The 20,270-nt window shown below is 43.2% G+C and overlaps 1 protein-coding gene across 11 annotated transcripts in view; it reads right to left on the reverse strand.

Moving 5' to 3' along the window:
- Positions 1 to 19,964, reverse strand: part of LOC138966114 (serine-rich adhesin for platelets-like) — a 106,922-nt gene extending 86,958 nt beyond the window's left edge. For 3 of the 11 annotated variants that reach the window (XM_070338205.1, XM_070338206.1, XM_070338207.1), the window contains exon 1: positions 19,091 to 19,519. The gene's annotated coding sequence lies outside the window, so the exon portion shown is untranslated. Of the gene's footprint in view, positions 1 to 1,448; positions 1,717 to 19,090 lie in introns of those variants that run through there. The other 8 variants (XM_070338211.1, XM_070338210.1, XM_070338208.1 and 5 more) reach the window with 7 other exon arrangements.
- Between the last annotated feature and the right edge of the window lie 306 nt (positions 19,965 to 20,270).

The following is a 20,270-nucleotide window of genomic DNA, read 5'->3' on the forward strand; positions in this document are numbered from 1 at the left end:
GTGCGTGCTTATTTTTCAACTTGCGTTTTTGTGAGCGTTGGTCGCTTTTTATATTTAGTCAAGTTTTGACTAAATATTTTAACATCGAGGGGGAATCGAAACGAGGGTCGTGGTGTATGTGTGTGTGTGCGTGTGTGTGTGTGTGTGTGTGTGTAGAGCGATTCAGACTAAACTACTGGACCGATCTTTATGAAATTTGACATGAGAGTTCCTGGGTATGAAATCCCCGAATGTTTTTTTCATTTTTTTGATAAATGTCTTTGATGACGTCATATCCGGCTTTTCGTGAAAGTTGAGGCGGCACTGTCACGCCCTCATTTTTCAACCAAATTGGTTGAAATTTTGGTCAAGTAATCTTCGACGAAGCCCGGACTTCGGTATTGCATTTCAGCTTGGTGGCTTAAAAACTAATTAATGACTTTGGTCATTAAAAATCTGAAAATTGTAAAAAAAAATAAAAATTTATAAAACGATCCAAATTTACGTTTATCTTATTCTCCATCATTTGCTGATTCCAAAAACATATAAATATGTTATATTCGGATTAAAAACAAGCTCTGAAAATTAAATATATAAAAATTATTATCAAAATTAAATTTTCCAAATCAAATTAAAAACACTTTCATCTTATTCCTTGTCGGTTCCTGATTCCAAAAACATATAGATATAATATGTTTGGATTAAAAACACGCTCAGAAAGTTAAAACAAAGAGAGGTACAGAAACGCGTGCTATCCTTCTCAGCGCAACTACTACCCCGCTCTTCTTGTCAATTTCACTGCCTTTGCCATGAGCGGTGGACTGACGATGCTACGAGTATACGGTCTTGCTGAAAAATGGCATTGCGTTCAGTTTCATTCTGTGAGTTCGACAGCTACTTGACTAAATATTGTATTTTCGCCTTACGCGACTTGTTACTTGCTCTGTCGAATCCGAGCACACAGAAAGAGACTGTGGGTACCCCCTTCCTTCGCGGGAATGTGGGTGTAGTTTACAGATATATATACATGAGAGAAGAACACAGTAACACCCCTCTCAGTGCATGCAATAAACACGTGACAAACAGACTGGACTAACACACTCATGTAACCATGAACTTTAACTTTCTTCGCGCAGCAGAAGGCATAGTAACTTCTTTTTATATCGAGCCTCAATCAAAACGACGATACTCTTCTCCCAATGTATCTATGCCGATAAAACAGTGCACTGTGCTTGAGAGAAATCAATGTTGCAATAAGGTTTACAGGAGTGTGTGATTGAAATCAGTATCGCAACAAGTTCAGTATTAAAACAAGAGCGTTTTCACACACACACGCACGCACGCACACGCTCTCTCTCACTCTCACACACTCTCTCTTTCTCTCCAACTTCAAACTCGTGTAAAATACTCAACATCCCCGGACCACTGAAGGGAAACATTTCAAACGGTACCCACTGACCCCTTCCTACCTGTCAGTTCCCTCCCTGTCACAGTGGTCACTTTTCGCCTGTCCCTGTTCCCCTGGCTGACCGGGGGTCACCGCTGACCCACCTGAGCTTCGGCCAGGTCGCGAAATGACACAGGTGATGAAGAGATGAGGGGCGAAACAGTGCGAGGGACACACGAGTTACACAGTCAAGGCCCTGGTTGTTATGCTCCACACAAATGTCCTAAACTCTGGTCGCTCGCGTTGTCTGCGTCTATGGGATGTCCGCCTCTTACTAACTAGACATTCCACTCGAGCCCACGTAACTGCCTAGTCGACGTCTCAAATGCCCCTCTCCCCTCCCCTCTCCTCCATTGCGCCCTTCCCACCTTCTTTATTCCCTCCACCTTTCTTTGGACTGAGTTTCACCCCCCCCCCCCCTTCTGTGTCCAACCTACACAAACATCTCGTAGTCTGTTCCTCTCCGTTTTTAGGGAATGCAAATCCTGCCACGCATCTGTTTGCGCGATTTTTCAACGCCAATCTGTCTGGGTGAAGGCATTATTTCAGCAACTAAAATGCGGCCGGCCTCCCGCCGTACCTACCGCATCCACTTCTCTATATCTCTTGTATTCACAAATAATTTACGAAGAACAATACTAACTGTCGTGTGTGTACGTCTTTTAATGTTTGTAGAATGTACAAATGACAAGTTTGACGATTAGGCTTTGCCTAAAACTTGTTTTTTTCTTTTGTAATGATATGAAGTTCAGTTTCAGTCTCTCTCTCTCTCTCAACATCTGCTCACGTTTATAAAGAAAATGCCGATGAAAGGCAAAGATTATAATGCTGTCCAGACGACCATTTTTCACGGGATCTGACACCACTGATCCTCTGTCTTCCTGAAGCAATGAGATATTACATTATACAGTGCTGCCACAGGTAAAAGTCCTCAGATGATCCAGCATGCTATCTGATCGGCAAGAAAAATATCATGTTTCTTAATTCTATCAGTCTTGTTCTGCTTTAGCCGGCTTTTTCGCAACGTAGACACAGGTGACAGCTGTACAATGGACAAGAAATGCTACAATTTCCTTTCACTGTCTTGTATTTTCTTCTGACACGATACTGATCTTTGGGATGAAAAAAGTAATCAATACCGAAAATGCTGCATGCTAATGACACTATATATGTAGAGCTAGCACAATTCTCTTCGGTGTCCGAACCTCCCCCCGTGTACACTACATTGGGTGTGCACGTTAAAGATCCCACGATTGACAAAAGGGTCTTTCCTGGCAAAATTGCTTAGGCACAGTTAATAATTGTCTACCTATACCCGTGTGACTTGGAATAATAGGCCGTGAAAGGTAAATATGCGCCGAAATGGCTGCAATCTACTGGCCGTATAAAATTTCATCTCACACGGCATCACTGCAGAGCGCCTAGAACTGTACCCACGGAATATGCGCGATATAAGACTCATTGATTGATTGATTGATTGAATTCAGGTAGGACGGAGTATAACACCTGGTTGTAAAGACTGGTCAATGTTCTGGAACAAGAAGTACTATTCCGTCTAATGTCTGTACCATAGCCACCAACAATGAAGAAAGCCATTAGATTCGGTTAATTCGCGCTGGTTTTGTTTGAAATATACACCTGGACAATAGGAATGCATCTATGAAGGGAAAACAGTATTTGGGAGAAATAAATCTTTTTCTCTCTCTCAAACACACACACACACACACCCACACACACAAACACAAACACACACAAACACACACACACACACACACACACACACACACACACACACACACACACATACATGGTCTCTTCTTCGACGCATTTTTATGATCGGTGAAAAAACGACAAACATCCTTAACAAATAAACTAAGAGTAGCGTCGCACACATAAACGTTTTAACATTAATCTTGTCACTTCAATAAAAAACAAAACAAAACAAAACCACTCCCATTCTGAGTTATTAATGCAAGTTGTCGAAGAAAAGAAAAAGAAACGAAAACAAGTCGCGTAAGGCGAAAATACAACATTTAGTCAAGCTGTCGAACTCACAGAATGAAACTGAACGCAATGCAATTTTTCAGCAAGACCGTATACTCGTAGCATCGTCAGTCCACCGCTCGTGGCAAAGGCAGTGAAATTGACAAGAAGAGCGGGGTAGTAGTTGCGCTGAGAAGGATAGCACGCTTTTCTGTACCTCTCTTCGTTTTAACTTTCTGAGCATGTTTTTAATCCAAACATATCATATCTACGTGTATATGTTTTTGGAATCAGGAACCGACAAGGAATAAGATGAAAGTGTTTTTAAATTGATTTCGAAAATTTAATTTTGATCATAATTTTTATATTTTTAATTTTCAGAGCTTGTTTTTAATCCAAATATAACATATTTATATGTTTTTGGAATCAGAAAATGATGAAGAATAAGATGACCGTAAATTTGGATCGTTATATAACAAATGTTTTGTTTTACAATTTTCAGATTTTTAATGACCAAAGTCATTAATGATGTTTTAAGCCACCAAGCTAATATGCAATACCGAAGTCCAGCCTTCGGCGAAAATTGCTTGGCCAAAATTTCAATCAATTTGATTGAAAAATGAGGGTGTGACAGTGCCGCCTCAACTTTCACAAAAAGCCGGATATGACGTCATCAAATACATTTATCGAAAAAATGAAAAAAAATGTCCGGGGATATCATTCCCAGGAACTCTCATGTCAAATTTCATAAAGATCGGTCCAGTAGTTTAGTCTGAATCGCTCTACACACACACACACACACACACACACACACACACACACACACACCACGACCCTCGTCTCGATTCCCCCTCTATGTTAAAACATTTAGTCAAAACTTGACTAAATGTAAAAAAACCAATGACAACGATATTTGCTGCGCGCAAATCCATAAGGCATGTTTCACAAGCGTGGAGCACTCGAGGAATCTTGGGCTTCTAAAGCTAGTTACAAAGAAAGAAAAAAAAATCTTTTTTAAATCTCAAAACAGGTCGTGCGAGACGCGATCGTTTCTTTGACCGATATGCACTGATCGTGTGTCAAACTTGTGTGAACAATAAACACTAAGCGCTTCAGGTAATCTTTGCACGCGGTTCTTGAGGTAACTAACCTCTGATGCACACAATACTCGGTTGCGATACGGTAGGGGAGAATCACCGACGGTCGATCGTATCGTTGCTTCAGTTAGTGTCACTGTACTCTCTGCCCTGGTTAATATGGGTCTCGAGTTTTGCTGAATTATGCAAGTTGCGTGTGTGGGTGTGAACAAGACAGAGGTATCTGCATGTGTGTGCAAGTGTGTGTGTGTGTGTGTGTGCAAGTGTGTGTGCGTGCGTGCGTGCGTGCGTGTGTGTGTGCAAGTGTTTGTGCGTGCGTGCGTGTGTGTGTGTGTGTGTGTGTGTGTGTGTGTGTGTGTGTGTGTGTGTGTGCGGGCGTGTGACTTTTCGTTCCACAGGGCAAGAACTTGGAATCTGTACCTGAACTAAACCGTCTCCTTTGGTAAATTGGTATTATACAATATCGATACGTCTGAAACGTGACGTATCCTAATCTGCATGTGGCTAACGTTAGTGCTACAAGTACTCACTTATCCCTTCGCATATTTATTCACACACTCTGCACCTTCACGTGATAGGTAAAAAGAGAGAGAAAAAAAGAGAGAAAAGCAGTACAAGTTTCTCCATTCTTTGCTCAACTAACACAACCCTTTCATGTCAGCTTATTATTAGTATTCACGCCGACTCTCTCTGGAATAAACCTGAGATCGCCAACTCAGCATAACTCCCCCCGGCCATGCAAAGTAACGCCCGCGTAGAACACACATCATACAAAATAGACTCGAGTTATGTAGGGTTATGTAGATCATATGGATAAACGTTGAAAATAATGCAGATCATATGCAGAACTACACACATCTGGTATTCAACCAGAAGACAAAAATGATGTGTGACATTAGGGGCGGTCGAAAGGGGGAGGGGCAGAAGTGCAAGGGGGAAGAAATGTTAGCGAATGTAGGTGTTATACTGGGTTGTATTACAATGAGAAATGGGAGCAGCTCTGTACCGCTCAGGTAAAAAAATTAAATGGAGGTGAACTGACTGGCAGGACGAGAGCTGGAGGCGGTAACACCTGAAAAACAGGTTTGTCTCTGGCCCACATGAAATAAAAAGGTCCATACATCGCTGTAAAACTGCTTCACTGTACTTCTCCGTCAGTGTCACACACACACACACACACACACACACGGGCGTCCAATATATGTACACATGTAAAACATGTACATATACACACGTATGCAGATGCACGCGAGTATACATGACTGGTTTAGTGGCATGTACTGGAAACAACCAGCGAAACTTTGTGACGATACTGCAAAAAGACAGTTGCTGGACTCACAATCAAAATCATTGGAATCAAAATCGAAATGGGCATTATTACAATACGTACAGAGACATGCACGCCCACACAAGCACTGAAGCCGTCTTCGGTTACTGAGTGGTGTACACTTGGAACAACAGCTCACAACTACCTCCTAAAACAATTCGGCGAAGTGAAAATTATTGGAATCAAAATCCATCAAGCATTGTTGTGTTCCATTCCGCTTCGCTGCGTCAGTGCGACGAATTCCGTGACAGCTAGTGGAATGAGAATCGATAAGACCCATCTCTGGTTCCACTTGAGTTATTGCAAGAGGATAGCAATTTAATTGTTCAAAAACAGCATGGGCTGTTCTAAAGCGGGGACGGTGACGACGGTGGTGGTGATGATCGAAAGATGGGGCATATTGGTTGAGCTATTTGGGTCGGAAATTTGAAACGACTTGTCTGTCAGCTAAAACATGCAGGTCTACAGACTTGTTTTCTTTTTATTTTATTTAGAGTCTCATAGCATAACAACATCTCAGTCCCAATGTCGGTCTTTCCGCTCTGTTACTCGGTACGTCAACCTAGGCACGAATAGAATTGGGACAAAACTAATATCAACACGCATGCAAATACAGGCAAATCCAGCTAACTCACAAACGGTTAAGTCAAAAATTTGCTTAGCACACAAAGAAATTCTGGTCCGGAATTATCCCTCTTTATCTATGTGTACAAAGTACCCTGAGCTCGAAATGGGATTTCTCTTACGTAAGTCGAAAGACGGATAGCACACAACAGAAAGTCAGTCCCAAAGACAAAGTTTACTCTATATTTACTACAGCAACTCGAAACACGAAACTTGGCTTCTCACACAAGCGCATTGTGTAACCTTATTCCCTTCTTCTCTACACGGATGCCACACCGACTGGTCAGTCGGCACGCAATAAAGTATGAACTGAAGTTAGGAGGGGGCGAGGCGTAAGGAGGGGGTGAGGAGTAAGGAGAATTATCCAACTCCAAGAAAACATTCTGAAAAAGGTGGGGAAGTGGTGACAAGGCAATAAACGCACTCACCATGCACTGACATCATACGAAAGCAGCCACACAAACACAGCACAGAGGCAGAGGCAGGTGTGCAGATGCTTTGTGAGAATAAGCGTTAAAAACCAGTTTGAATTAAAAAAAAAAAACCAGCAGATAGAGCCGCATGTCATAATCATTCTTCTTGTCTCACTTTATTGACTGCATGCCGAGCTTGTGGCAGTGACTTTTCACTCTTCAGTCGGACTGTACACAAACCGCTCTCACTCTCCCTCACTGACTACCCTAAGCCCTGACAACTGATCCTTGGAAATTGTTTGGAAGAGTACACCTCTCTATTTCTCTCCAATGCTCTTCCTGCTGACTTCAGTGACACCGGACACCCCACTGAGTTTAGCCAGCTACCCCCTCCCCCCCCCCCTCTCTCTCTCTCCCCCCAGCCATGTACTGTTTGGTGCTGTGGCCAGAGAGGTGTCACCGGCTAATTGAGGCCAGCTGCACTGTTCACTCAGAGCAAAACTAGTTGACTGTGTCTAACTTTTGACAAAGCAACACAACTGAAGGGTTCACAGATTAGGTAACCGACTCACTGGTCAAGGCTGCAGGGAAACAAGAGTATCTTGTCAATGAAAGAGGTTACACACAGATACGCGATGCTGAGAATGGTGGCCGATTTTTCACTCTCTTTCTCGGAGGGCCTTCATCATTGCAGGGACTGCTGTAAAGAAATGCTTGCTCAGAAACTAACTCTTTTTGCATTGAAACATGCACCAGAACTGGTGGACACCATCGACAATGTCAAACATGAAATCGAAGCAGTTTGCTTGAGGAAACGGTCGTCAGCAACTCAAACTTCTCTGTTTTCTTTTTTTAAGAAAATCTGAGGTGACTTTCTTTGTGGCCCCGCCCCCTCCCTCTGTAAGGACCCCCCTCCATAAGGACCGATTTTTGTCAACATTTTCAAGGTCGCTAGAGAGGGGTTCCACTGTACTATGACCAAGTCGAAATTTCGGATAGGACACAATAACAATTCGGTCCCTTCAATTTCGTCTTATCCGGATTTGCCTGTATCCATTTCGACACAAACACGCCCATGCACAATACATCAACAAGATGTAAAATTCTATGCCGATATTCGAAAATACCTTCGGAATGCCACGAAGGGTCCACCAGAGACTGTACTCTGCGGTCTTCTGCGGTCTCTGAGTCCACCTCAACACACAAAAAGTCCACAGAGGCACCAATGATTCGTGACGACCACTGACACACCACAGTCTGGGCTCAGACCGTGTCCAATGAGCTGATTCCGAATGACTTGTGCAGCATTGGGGTGACTTTCCACGAAGGTCCGACCATCCTTTGGTAGAACTCCGATGAATGGCACAGCACAACTTATAACTCACCGAAAATTAAAATCTGAACTCATTTTCTTGAAATCGTCTTCTTCCAGAGTTAGTAGCTTTTATATTCCATCAGAAGTAAACACCCTCTGAAATAAACGAACTTCCACCGACTTGAGATCCAAAGAAAAATTCAGGCCACGATTAAAAATACAAGAAGAGCAAACGCTCGATCGAGTCACTTTCGCAGTTCTGAATATTATATGAGGCATCAGATGGACAGGAAGAAATTGCTATTCACAACACAATGAGTCACGTTCACATAAAATTTGAGCCCGGTCACTTTTATAGTTTCCGAGAAAAGCCCAACGTTAAGTTGTGTGTTGCCGAACAGAAAAGGCTAGTTATCTCCCTTGTTTTTCTGATAACGTTCGTAAAAGGCTACAGATGTAAATACTTTGATGTAAAGAATAATCCTACAAAGTTTCAATCACATCCGATGAACTTTGTCAAAGATATAAAATGTCTAATTTTTCCTTTGACGCTGACCTGTGACCTTGAAAAAGGTCAAAGGTCAACGAAACCATCGTTAAAGTGTAGAGGTCATTGGAGGTCACGACTAAACAAAATATGAGCCCGATCGCTTTGATAGTTTCCGAGAAAAGTCCAACGTTAAGGTGGTGTCTACGGACGGCCGGCCGGCCGGACGGCCGGCCGGCCGGACAGACTAACACTGACCGATTACATAGAGTGACATTTTCTCAAGTGACTCAAAAAGCGTCTCTGACACCGCTACACTAATAACCAGTCCTGTCCAAAGCAGAGGACACTCACTCCTTCGCTAGCAAATTGAATTTTCCAGGTCAGTTACTTCACCTAACAGACTGAACGGCTCAGCTGACGGTTACTTACAGGTATTCACAGACTGACAGTCCCTTGGCATAATGAAGGCAATTTACTCCACACGAGAGAGAGAGAGAGAGAGAGAGAGAGAGAGAGAGAGAGAGAGAGAGAGAGAGAGAGAGAGAGAGAGAGAGAGAGAGAGAGAGGGGGGAAGGGAGAGAGAGGAACTGTAAAAGTATCTAATCCCATGATGATATACAGGAGGTGGACACTGATGGCAATAGATCTTACGGCCCGTTACCCCCCCCCCCCCTCCTACCCCTAATCCCCCCCAGGACTGGTCAGTCAATGGACACGACGAAGATTTGACCTGCCTGCTTTAAGAGAGTTGTGTAATGGAAAGCCTAGACGATACCAACGACAGACAAGTTCATTCTCTTCAACCATTGTTTCAATACCGTTATAAAAATGAAATGTAATGAATATGTAACAGTCACTCAGTGGCAAGGACATAGGCACGGGGCTAGCTCGTATACTGTAGTTCAGCAAACATGGTAGTACGTACCCAGTTCAGTGTGCTAAACAGTAACATGTCACCATCCCTAAACAGCAATTGTTCACCTGCTGGTGGCAAATATGTTAAAACTAACTGAAACGAATGTAAATCGAAAACAATACTAAAATATTGCAAACTACATACATGTATTGACAATTGTATAATTGTGTCTTCCGATGACGACAACCTCGAACTAAACTGAACCATGTGCTTTCAAAAAACGCTGGTAAGTTTTTGGTTTTATTTCAGATTTCACAACGCATTAGGTTCCATTTGGGACTGTCTAAAATCTTGAAAATAACAAAAACACGACTGAGTGTCAGGTTTCAAGAATTCATATTGTTCGATGCTTATTTCAGATTTATTTTTCACCCACATGCCTGCGCAAATGCCAGAGAACTCTTTAGTATAATAATATTATATTCAATGAACAGTGCTAATAAGATCGCCTTCATCTGCTGCTGATTCAATAGTGCGAGATGTGACAGCATACAGAAAACTCATCTGTGCATCCTGGACAAATGACTGCCCAAGACAAATTTTACTAAGTGAAAACCTCACATCTCCTGGTGTCCCTCGGGCATCGCGATATCAGATTCACGCCCTCCTTCCCAAGCTTATATATATATCCCCTGATGTAAATACTCAACAGTAGGATTCTTTTCCTCGTGTAACTGACAGAAGAGAATAATAGACAAATGGATGTACGAGTCAAAATGCTGTCTGGAATTATACTGCATGTTGATCCTACTTAAAACCAAATGGCTCTCTCCCTTTTTGTTCTCTCTCTGTCTCTGTTTCTCTCTCTGTAAGCTTACTTCACAGAAGCGAAAGTCAAATATATAAGGGCAACTGTTCAGGTGCAAATCCAAAGATCAAGCGTTCCGACACCCAGGTAGAACAAACAGACTGATCACGCACCTTCAATAGATCAGGTTTACACGAGCGTGGGTGAATGTTTCCCCTCAAGTCTTAGTTAATTCAAGACTAGGCACGGTTTTCTGTGTGTGTGTGCGTGCGTGCGTGTGTGTGTGTGTGTGTGTGTTTGAGCGTGCGCGCGCGTACAGATCGATATCATTAATTTTGCAGGTTAACTAAGAGAGAGAGAGAGAAAGAGAGAGAGAGAGAGAGAGAGAGAGAGAGAGAGAGAGAGAGAGAGAGAGAGAGAGACACACATCGAGACAGAGAGAATGTGTGTGCGTGCTCGTTTGTGTGTGACTGTATGTGTGTGCGTACGTGCGTGTGTATGACGGATTACACTTCAAGGATCATCATGCAAGTCTCCGCAAGAACAGTGCGGCAAAAGATCAATGAAACAACCCAACCTTTCTCACATTCACGAGTCAATGATATGGAAGCACGAAGTAGTGAACCACAATAACGCCCACTTTTTAGTCTTCCCAGCATAAAATGAGGGGTCTCCAAAGGAATAAATTACCGCGACGATGGAGCACCATGGTGGGACCGAACGAGATCAGATGGCATGCAGCGAGAGAGAGGTGGGGAGAGAGAGAGAGTACAAACACGCGTGCGTGCGCCTACGTGTGTGTGTGCTTGCGTGTGAGTGTGTGTGTGTGTAATTATGCAGTTATCGGATGCAACTAGGTATCACGGCCTAATCAAAACATATACGAACGGTCATTTCTTGTTCGTTCGTGAACCAGCCGTTACACTCAACCACACACATCAATGTCAGAGATCAGTCTGCTTTATTCAACAACGGCTTAGACTTTGAGCTTTATCCTCCTACTTTTCATAAGACGGAGGAACCAATTTACAAAGCTCATACTTCCAGCAGTAGTTGAGAGGTTTCAGTATCCCGCGAGATTTCCCCATACCAGGCGTCTGTGGCGTCAAGAGTCCATTACAAAGTGAATGTGTCAACACGCGGCACTATTCGCAGCACGAAGATACACAGGGCACCGGTCAGTCTCACGGGGCCTTTATCTCTGAGCCAACAACGTTACATCTGCAACACTGGACACAGCATTGACCACTAGTAAGTATTGTCACTGTGACCCAACGTGCTCAGTATTTGACAGTCAACATGTCTCTGAAAATTGTTACTAGCATGAAATGTATGGTTATGCAATAGGTAACCAGTCTTGTACACTAACACTTTGATACAGGTATGAATCATTCTGTTTTTAATTTGAGATCAGATGATACTGAATATCAATTCATGAGGTCGTCACAAAATATTAGTTCACTGACTGAGTGTACATTTCTGGCACAGCTGACCGTTATGGGGCGGGGAGGTACATAGAATTTACAAAGCTGAAAAGTGATGTTCGGCGGGGAGCAAATACCACCCATGATTTACACACAAAAACACAAACAAATGTCAGTGCAAACGTAGATTCGCGCTGGGCACCGGTGTCACGATTTCATCTTTCGCCTGTGTACATATTTCCCCCTCGACATATACTCAAGACTGAAATGTTGTTTCCAGTGAAATTATTTATGGACGAAACGCATGTCCGTTTCTTGCATGTGAAGAAAATTGGTGGTAAAATTTAATAGATTTCACCCCCAAAATCGAATTCTTCGAAAACGTGTACTGAGTGGTTACGTCCCTTGAGTAAGAAGGAAAACATTTTAGGATGAATCAAATTTCTAAGTTAAATAAAACAAATTGGTTGGACAAATTTGGCCCCATGAATGTAAGGTACACAAGGTCTCTCATCAGTACTATCGAAGGGTGTTTTTTTGTTCAGTGTAGAGTTTATACTAGATCAACGAGGCCGAGAAGCGAAATATCAACACGGCGAAAGATGAAAACGTCACACCGGTCATACCGATTTAAAAACCTTTCAAAAATACCAAGGATCAAACACGCGTACTGACATATCTGCAAAGTTAGTTTTCCACCTCCTGAATCAGACGTTGACAGCCTTTTCCTGTCACCCCAAGCCCCTGAAACCGCTCAGCAAATGCCAGCAGCGCGATATTTTGGGCACGCAGGCCCCTCTAAAAGTCGTCTTCCTGTGTGTGCAGCAAAATTAATCGAAGTGCAGTGCAGCAGGCGAGCCAGGCCGAAAAGTTCAACTACGTCGTCATCAAAGGCCTCTGGATTGCACGGTGCGCGACTCTCAATGCTTTCAGGTCTTTAATGCATATTACTCACACACCCACTGCAATAAGTGGTCTATGTCCTACTTTTCTTGCTTTCGTTCTATTTGTTCTCCCTCGTGGTCGTTATAGCCGGATCCTCGTTAAAGCCATACACCGAGTTAAAAGTGCGAAAGGAAAACAAATGCATCATGCCCCAGGAAGGGCGTCACCAGTAAACTCTGACATGCTCCTTTGCAAGCATTCTTCTCTTAGGGGGGGGGGGGGGGGGGGGGAGGGGGTTTAAGGGTTTAGGTGTGTGGGGGGATGGGCTGGGGTAATTGGTGACAGCAGAAGAGAGGAAAACACGGGTGAGAAATAAACAAAGAGTCAAATTTGTGTTAATCTCAAAATAATCTCCATATATATATATACATGTATCATGTTTGTCGACGACTTACGTGCCTTTGGCCAAAATTGGCTGGGTACTCTACATGGGGAGAGTTCAGTGGTGACAACGACCGGCAGATGAAAACATAGTGGATTTGCTTTTCCATTCACTCTTCCAACCTCCGCACAGTGTTCAACAACGTACAATCTGGTTGAATAGCTGAAGGGTTGCCACCTACGCCCGCCTCTGCATTTTAAAAGGACACTTGATCCCTATCATTACTTTAGGCAGCCGAGCCTGAAATCGGAAGGAATGGGACCGCTCGAACCGCTGTGAAAATCCATAGAACTCCCGAGTTAAAACGGATGTTCGAATGACTGCCCGGAGAGCTAGCATCAAGAGCCAGACCAAAATCAGAAAGGTCAAGTGAGGGAGTCAAGTGGGGTGTCTTTAGAAAGACTCAGTGTCGACCCCTCAATATTAGTGGTTCCTCCTGGCAGAATCCCATGGAGATCTTGCTGCTCTTTGAAGGTTACAAAAAAAGACAGATAAAAAGAAAGGACAATAGAACGAACAAGTCGCGTAAGGCGAAATAACATTTAGTCAAGCTGTCGAACTCACAGAATGAAACTGAACGCAATGCTTTTTTCACCAATCAATCAATATGAGGCTTATATCGCGCGTATTCCGTGGGGATTTTTTTTAAAATTTATTTTTTATTTTTATGCAATTTATATTGCGCACATATTCAAGGCGCAGGGATTTATTTATGCCGTGAAAATGAAGAATAAGATGAAATTGTTTTTGGATCGTTTAATAAAAAAATAATTTTAATTACAAGTTTCCGATTTTTAATGACCAAACTCATTCATTAGTTTTTAAGCCACCAAGCTGAAATGCAATACCAAAGTCCGGCCTTTGTCGAAGATTGCTTTGCCAAAATTTCAATCAATTTGATTGAAAAATGAGGGTGAGACAGTGCCGCCTCAACTTCTACAAAAAGCCGGATATGACGTCATCAAAGGTATTTATTGAAAAAATGAAAAAAACGTCCGGGGATATCATTCCCAGGAACTCTCATGTCAAATTTCATAAAGATCGGTCCAGTAGTTTAGTCTGAATCGCTCTACACACACACACGCACAGACAGACAGACAGACAGACACACACACACCACGACCCTCGTCTCGATTCCCCCCTCTATGTTAAAACATTTAGTCAAAACTTGACTAAATGTAAAAACAGAGAGAGAGAGAGTCACGATACTTTTTAAATTGTGGTTTTTATCTGAACTCCTGAACAGAGAACACAAGAAGGGGTGGGCGGGCACTTTTCACCCTTTCAAAATATGTTTGCAACAACTTGAACAAGGCACTCAAGACACATCTTGGCCCGAGCAGTTTATGAATTAGTTCAATAAAAAAAAATTCTGGAAGGGAGCAATTTGTAAAACAATTCAAATCCTTCAGTGAATTTGAACATGAGAAATTGAGAAAAAGTATGTCACTGTATGTCTCGGCTGGTCTGAACAATCAACTTCACTGACCAAATTAGCTTGAACTCCAGCCACTGCAATATTATTATGGTAAAGTTATGCATAAACCTATGCAACAATGTAAAACATTTTTTTGTTAAAAGCCCACAAGAAAGCCTTGTGACAGCCTGACTGATAGATTAAAGGCATATGTACGCGCTCCCGTGTTTACAAAGTGTAGTTTGCCCATAATCGATGTCAAACACACCATAAGACCATGTAATGACGATATGTCGCCATGCGCGGACCATATACATGCATTACAGCTTGTTTTAGAGTCTCAAAAACTTTGGATGTAAACAAAGACGCGGAGTTATTTCCCTTGCGTCAACGCTACCTCTGTTGGCAAATCTATAAATAGGACGATCCAGATCAAAATGAAAATTAACATATCTCAACATTGAAGGGGTCCTAGACCACAATATTTTGCAGGGAACTTAATTTAGCATGTCTCCAGCTGTTGGTAAAGCAATTAGCGTGTATAGTCATCGAGTACATATGGCTTTAAGCAGTGCCATGTGGCCCACAGACAAATGATGATCAGACGACTAGCCTCAGCCATCTAAGTGCCAAGCTCTGTGGCTTTTGGCAAACTTCAATCGGCTCTCTTTGTTGTTGTAGCAATATCAGTGCCCAGGGCCCATGTAAAGCCACTTTGCTGCCCCCAAAGCTAGCAAACCGGCTTGTTTGCCTCCAGTGGGGCCAGACAAGGGGGGTTGATCATCATCCAAAGCAAACACAACCTAATCAAATCTGGGATACCTGCTCTGGTGGTGGTGGTGGAGGGGTATCAGTATAGTTACCACACACAAGTTTGCTTCTTTCTTACCTGCTAGATTTTCACCAATTCTGTGTCTTCCCATTGCCTTGATTGCTATTCTTTCCTGTCTCTTATCTTTGCACACACACACACAGACACACACACATCACATGCATTCATTTTCATTACTTTTACAAAAAAAAAATAGGTGTGGTTACGGTAACCCGACCTACCCTATTTTTAGGGGCCGACCCTATAACTTTTTATTACATTTGTCAACAACAAAAAAACACACAAGAAAACGAGTGCAGAAAACGCAATGAAAGCGAAAGCGCCCGAGTCGCACACTTATTTCCCTGTCAAGTAGGTTTAATTTGTACACATTAGAAAAAAGAAAAAAAGAAAAAAAAAGTGATTGCCTACCTTCACCACACGGAAAGCTAACAGCAACAAGAGTGTTGTGCGCATGTTTAGATGTAATCAGCCACCTGCGCTTCTGGCATAAAGACCGAGGTCTTTTATGTGCCACAGTGGTGACACAACAGTCAGACATGGATACCGTCCCTGCATGAGTCTGCACCTTTAGTTGACCTGTGTCCATCCTTGCTGGATTTGAACCGGTGACTCCAGGATCACAGGTCCAGTCCTCTTCTTCTACTTCTTTTTCGTTCATGGGCTTAGACTCCCACGTTCACTCATGTTTTTAGCACGAGTGGATTTTTATGTGTATGACGGTTTTTACCCCGCAATTCAGACAGCATACGCTGATTTCGGGAGAGGCATGTTGGGTATTTTCATGTTTCTAAAACCCACCGAACTCTGACATGAATTACAGGATCTTTTCCGTGCGCACTTGGTCTTGTGCTCGCGTGTAAACACGAAGGGGGTTAAGTCACTAGCAGGTTTGCACATAAGTTGACCTGGGAGATCGGAAAAAATCCACTCTTAACCCACCAGGCGGCAGCGACCGGGATTCGAACTCACGACCTCCCGATTAGGAGGCCGACGTCTTACCACTACGCCCGTCCAGTCCTCTTCAATCTGAGCTACAAGCCCTCTCCCCTATGCTTACACACACCCACACATGGAAAACTGAAAAGGCATAGATCTACCAATACCATACAAATGTATAGATACATACATGTACTAAACTATCTGTCTCTCCCTCACACATACACAGACACCTGTATACACACAGAACAGACATCTGCCATACAAATGGATACATGTACAATACTCTGTCTCTCTCTCTCCCTCACACACACATGCATGCATCTACACCCTTCATTCAAACCAAAAAAAATCAAAAATTGTATATTAATTGCTTCAAAGCTGAGATTTTCCCCAGAAATAAATCCTCACACTGACCATTTGCTATCAAACTTTGAAGTTAACATTCTAAGTGGTGGAATAAGATTTGTATGCTTTGAATGGAGTGACAGCATGGGGCACAGCAACCAAGTCACATTTTGACAGAGTCAGCAAGGTGCAGAACCAGGTGACCAGAATCATCACTGGCGCCATGCGGTCAACCCCTATCCAAGAGCTGAAAAACATCATGGGCCTTGAGCCCATGGAAGACAGAAGGGACACCAAACTCCTCACCCAGGCAGCTAAATTCAAACGACTGCCAACTCACCCCATGAAAGACAGGCTGTGCCAACCAACAAAAGGAAGACTGAAGAGAGGAAGCTTCATCCACCAGACGAGGGTGTTGGAAAGGAGACACCAAGATATCCTGGACCAGCAACCCAAAGATATCCCCCAATACCTTGAAAACCCAAGCTGGAGTGATGAAGGAAGACCCCAGATACGCTGCAGTATTCCTGGCGTTGGCAAGAAAGACTCCCAGAGCTGTGCTGAACTGAAGTCTCTCACCATTGAACACATCCACAACTCCTACCCCCAACGCCAATGGACTCATGTATACACTGACGGATCTGCCGACCAGGCTGTCAGAAGTGGTGGTGCCGGAATCTACATAAAGTACCCAGGAGGTCGAGAAGAAGAACACACCTCCCTCGCTACCGGCCTCTACTCCACAAACTTCAAGGCTGAAGCAGTAGCGCTCCGGATAGGTGCAGCCCACATTGAGCACAGTCCACTCTCCTCCAACAGTGAACAACGTTGTGTTCTTCAGCGACGCAAAGTCAGTCCTGCAGGCCTTAGACACTGCCAGAGACAAAGAACTGAATGACCTGTCATCCGCCTTGACCTCCCTGTGCAGAGCCCACACAGTCGTGCTGCAATGGGTCCCCTCTCACTGCAACATACTAGGCAACGAAGCCGCAGATACTCTGGCAAAGGAGGGCACTACGAAGGACCAGAATGACAGATCAACCACCTTCAAAGAAGCCAAGACCATCATCAAGGCCAAGCAACACAAAAAGTGGTTGCAGCAGCACCCACACTACAACAAAAACGACGCCTTTCACCTGCTCACAAGGTCTGAGCAGGTCCTCATATTCAGGCTGCGGACAGGCCACAACCGAATGAACCACCACCTTTTCACCAAGTTCAGAATTGGCCAGTCAGACCAGTGCCCTTGTCAAACAGGCAGCATGACAACGGAACACCTGCTGCAGACTTGCCCACTACACGATGGCCTCAGGAGCCAGATCTGGGCGGAGGCGACCACGGTGCAAGGGAAGCTCTATGGCAGTCTGGACGACCTACAGCGCACGGAAACATTTGCGCGGAGAACCGGCGTTTCCATCTGATTGATCGACAAGAAGAAGAAGAAGTATGCTTTGAACCTTTGTCAGGTGTTTGTACTGGAGAATGAGCAAACACAGCAGTAGAAAAGTTCACATGGGTGTGTTTGTTGACTGGATTAGGTCATGCACTTCAGAGAGGGGTCTTTCTGCTGAAAGTGCTCAGCTATTTTTAAATAGCCTTTTTTGGTCATTCTTTGTGAAATTATGAACAGCTGTTCTTGGCTTTTAAAGTTTTTAAAAGAACCAAGGTAGTTATTCATGTCACTGATTAGCCAACACAATTTTCCACCAACATTTTTTTTCCAACAATAAACAACAAAATTGCTAAAGACTAAAAGAGCCTAGTATAATAACTAAGATAAAAAGGTCACAACAATTCTAACACAACATGAGGACCAACATCACTGATGCTGCACTGACTGTTCCCCAAAGACACATGCGGCGCAGATACATTTACTGCATTCCATTCACATTATTTTGTGTATTTGTACGTGCATACATAGGTGTATCCTGCTTGTACTCGATAGGCCTACACCTTTATATAGTTAATAAGTTATACTTTGTACGAAATTCGACGTCTATTCTGCCACCCAGAGAGACTGATTCCAGAGAGAGAGAGAGAGAGAGAGAGAGAGAGAGAGAGAGAGAGAGAGAGAGAGAGAGAGTGTGTGAGAGGAACGGTGGTTGTGTTCAGGTAAGTGGGTCACATTTTTCGATGGAAATCCATCGATCGATGATTGAAAATCTTGTGCTCGCTGCTGTCGTCTGTCCATTCACGACTAACCGTACAACATACACTTCAACTGCTAGAGCCTAAACACGCTAACATTATTGAAAATGCATACATCTGAAAATATCCCTTCCATTTTATCCAAACCGGTAACAACGCGAGGCAGGAAAAAAGTAAACAAAGCGCGACATGACGCGTGTCGCCGACTGCTCGCCCTCGCCTGCTGTCCATGGCATGAGACACGATCACCACCTCACTTAACAACTGCCACATGCTTTGGCTTCGGACAGATATAATACGACGTAATTGTTCTTACCTTAATGTTTTGGTGATTTTTCTTTGAATCCGCCGTACGTTATCCTCTTGCAATGACAGATGACTTAGCAAACAGCAGCAACGTTCACATGTGTCCCAAACAGGATTGCAGAAGAACCGCCATGAATCGAGCGAAAAACCCGGATGTGCATTCTCTCACTTCGTCACAAGGGTGAACCCAAATGGCCGTCTCAAAAGAACAGTTTCGTTGATTCATTCAGCGTTGTCTTTGAATAGTAGACGTCTGGTGGTATGGCAGTTGATAAAAGAACATGCCACTTTATTTTATGGTAAGCTTTAAATATTGTCGGGCATGCAGACAGTAGCTTTGAACATTCCACTGAAATATGGTCGTTTGTTCCTTGGTTGTTTGGTCTTAAACCGAAAGTAGAAAAAAGTTGTTCACATTGACTGTTAGATCAACGTACTTGAGAATTTTCCGTTCTGTATATTAAACGTTCCATAACCTCGCCTTTCTTGTTTTTTGATTGTATAAAATGTAAGTGATATCTTACGTCTATCTTCTTTTAGTCGCAAACAGCACGGCCAGAGAGCCTTCTCCCACTCTGCTGCCGTTGCGTGGAACTCTCTCCCTTACTCTATCCGACACTGCCAAACATTTTGTTCCTTCAAATCAAACCTTAAAACACACTTCTTCACACAGTATTTTGATTAATTTTATTTCAATATGGTGCATTTTTGATCAGGTGTTTGAATGTTTGAATGTTTTGCCTGTGTTAGTATGCTTGCAGCTTGTATTGATGTAGTGTTTCGTTGTTCACTTGTGTGCTGAATGCTGCTGCACATGCTTTTTTGCTTTGCTTTGTATGTATATGTATGTTTTTTTGTTTTTTTTTCATATTTTATTTTCATTGTAAAGCGCTTAGAGAACGTACAGCGCTCTATAAATCTCCCATATTATTATTATTATCTTGACTGGCCAGCTAACATTTAAAAAGTTAATTTTTTAAGGTTTCTCTCAGATAATCTTAGATGCAACTGAACTGTGCCTTCTGGATGGGGAAAAAGCCTGCGCTCATATCTGTGAGGAAATAAGTGTCTGTAGGTTATGTCAGTCTGCCTGTGTGTGTGTGCCTGTTGGTTTGTGTGCGAGGCCCCTGAGAGTGTATGTGCCTGCTGGTATGTGTGTGCAAGTGCGAGCAAGAGAGGCCGAGTATCTG

The sequence above is a fragment of the Littorina saxatilis genome, linkage group LG5 (assembly GCF_037325665.1).
Source record: "Littorina saxatilis isolate snail1 linkage group LG5, US_GU_Lsax_2.0, whole genome shotgun sequence".
NCBI lineage: Eukaryota > Metazoa > Mollusca > Gastropoda > Littorinimorpha > Littorinidae > Littorina > Littorina saxatilis.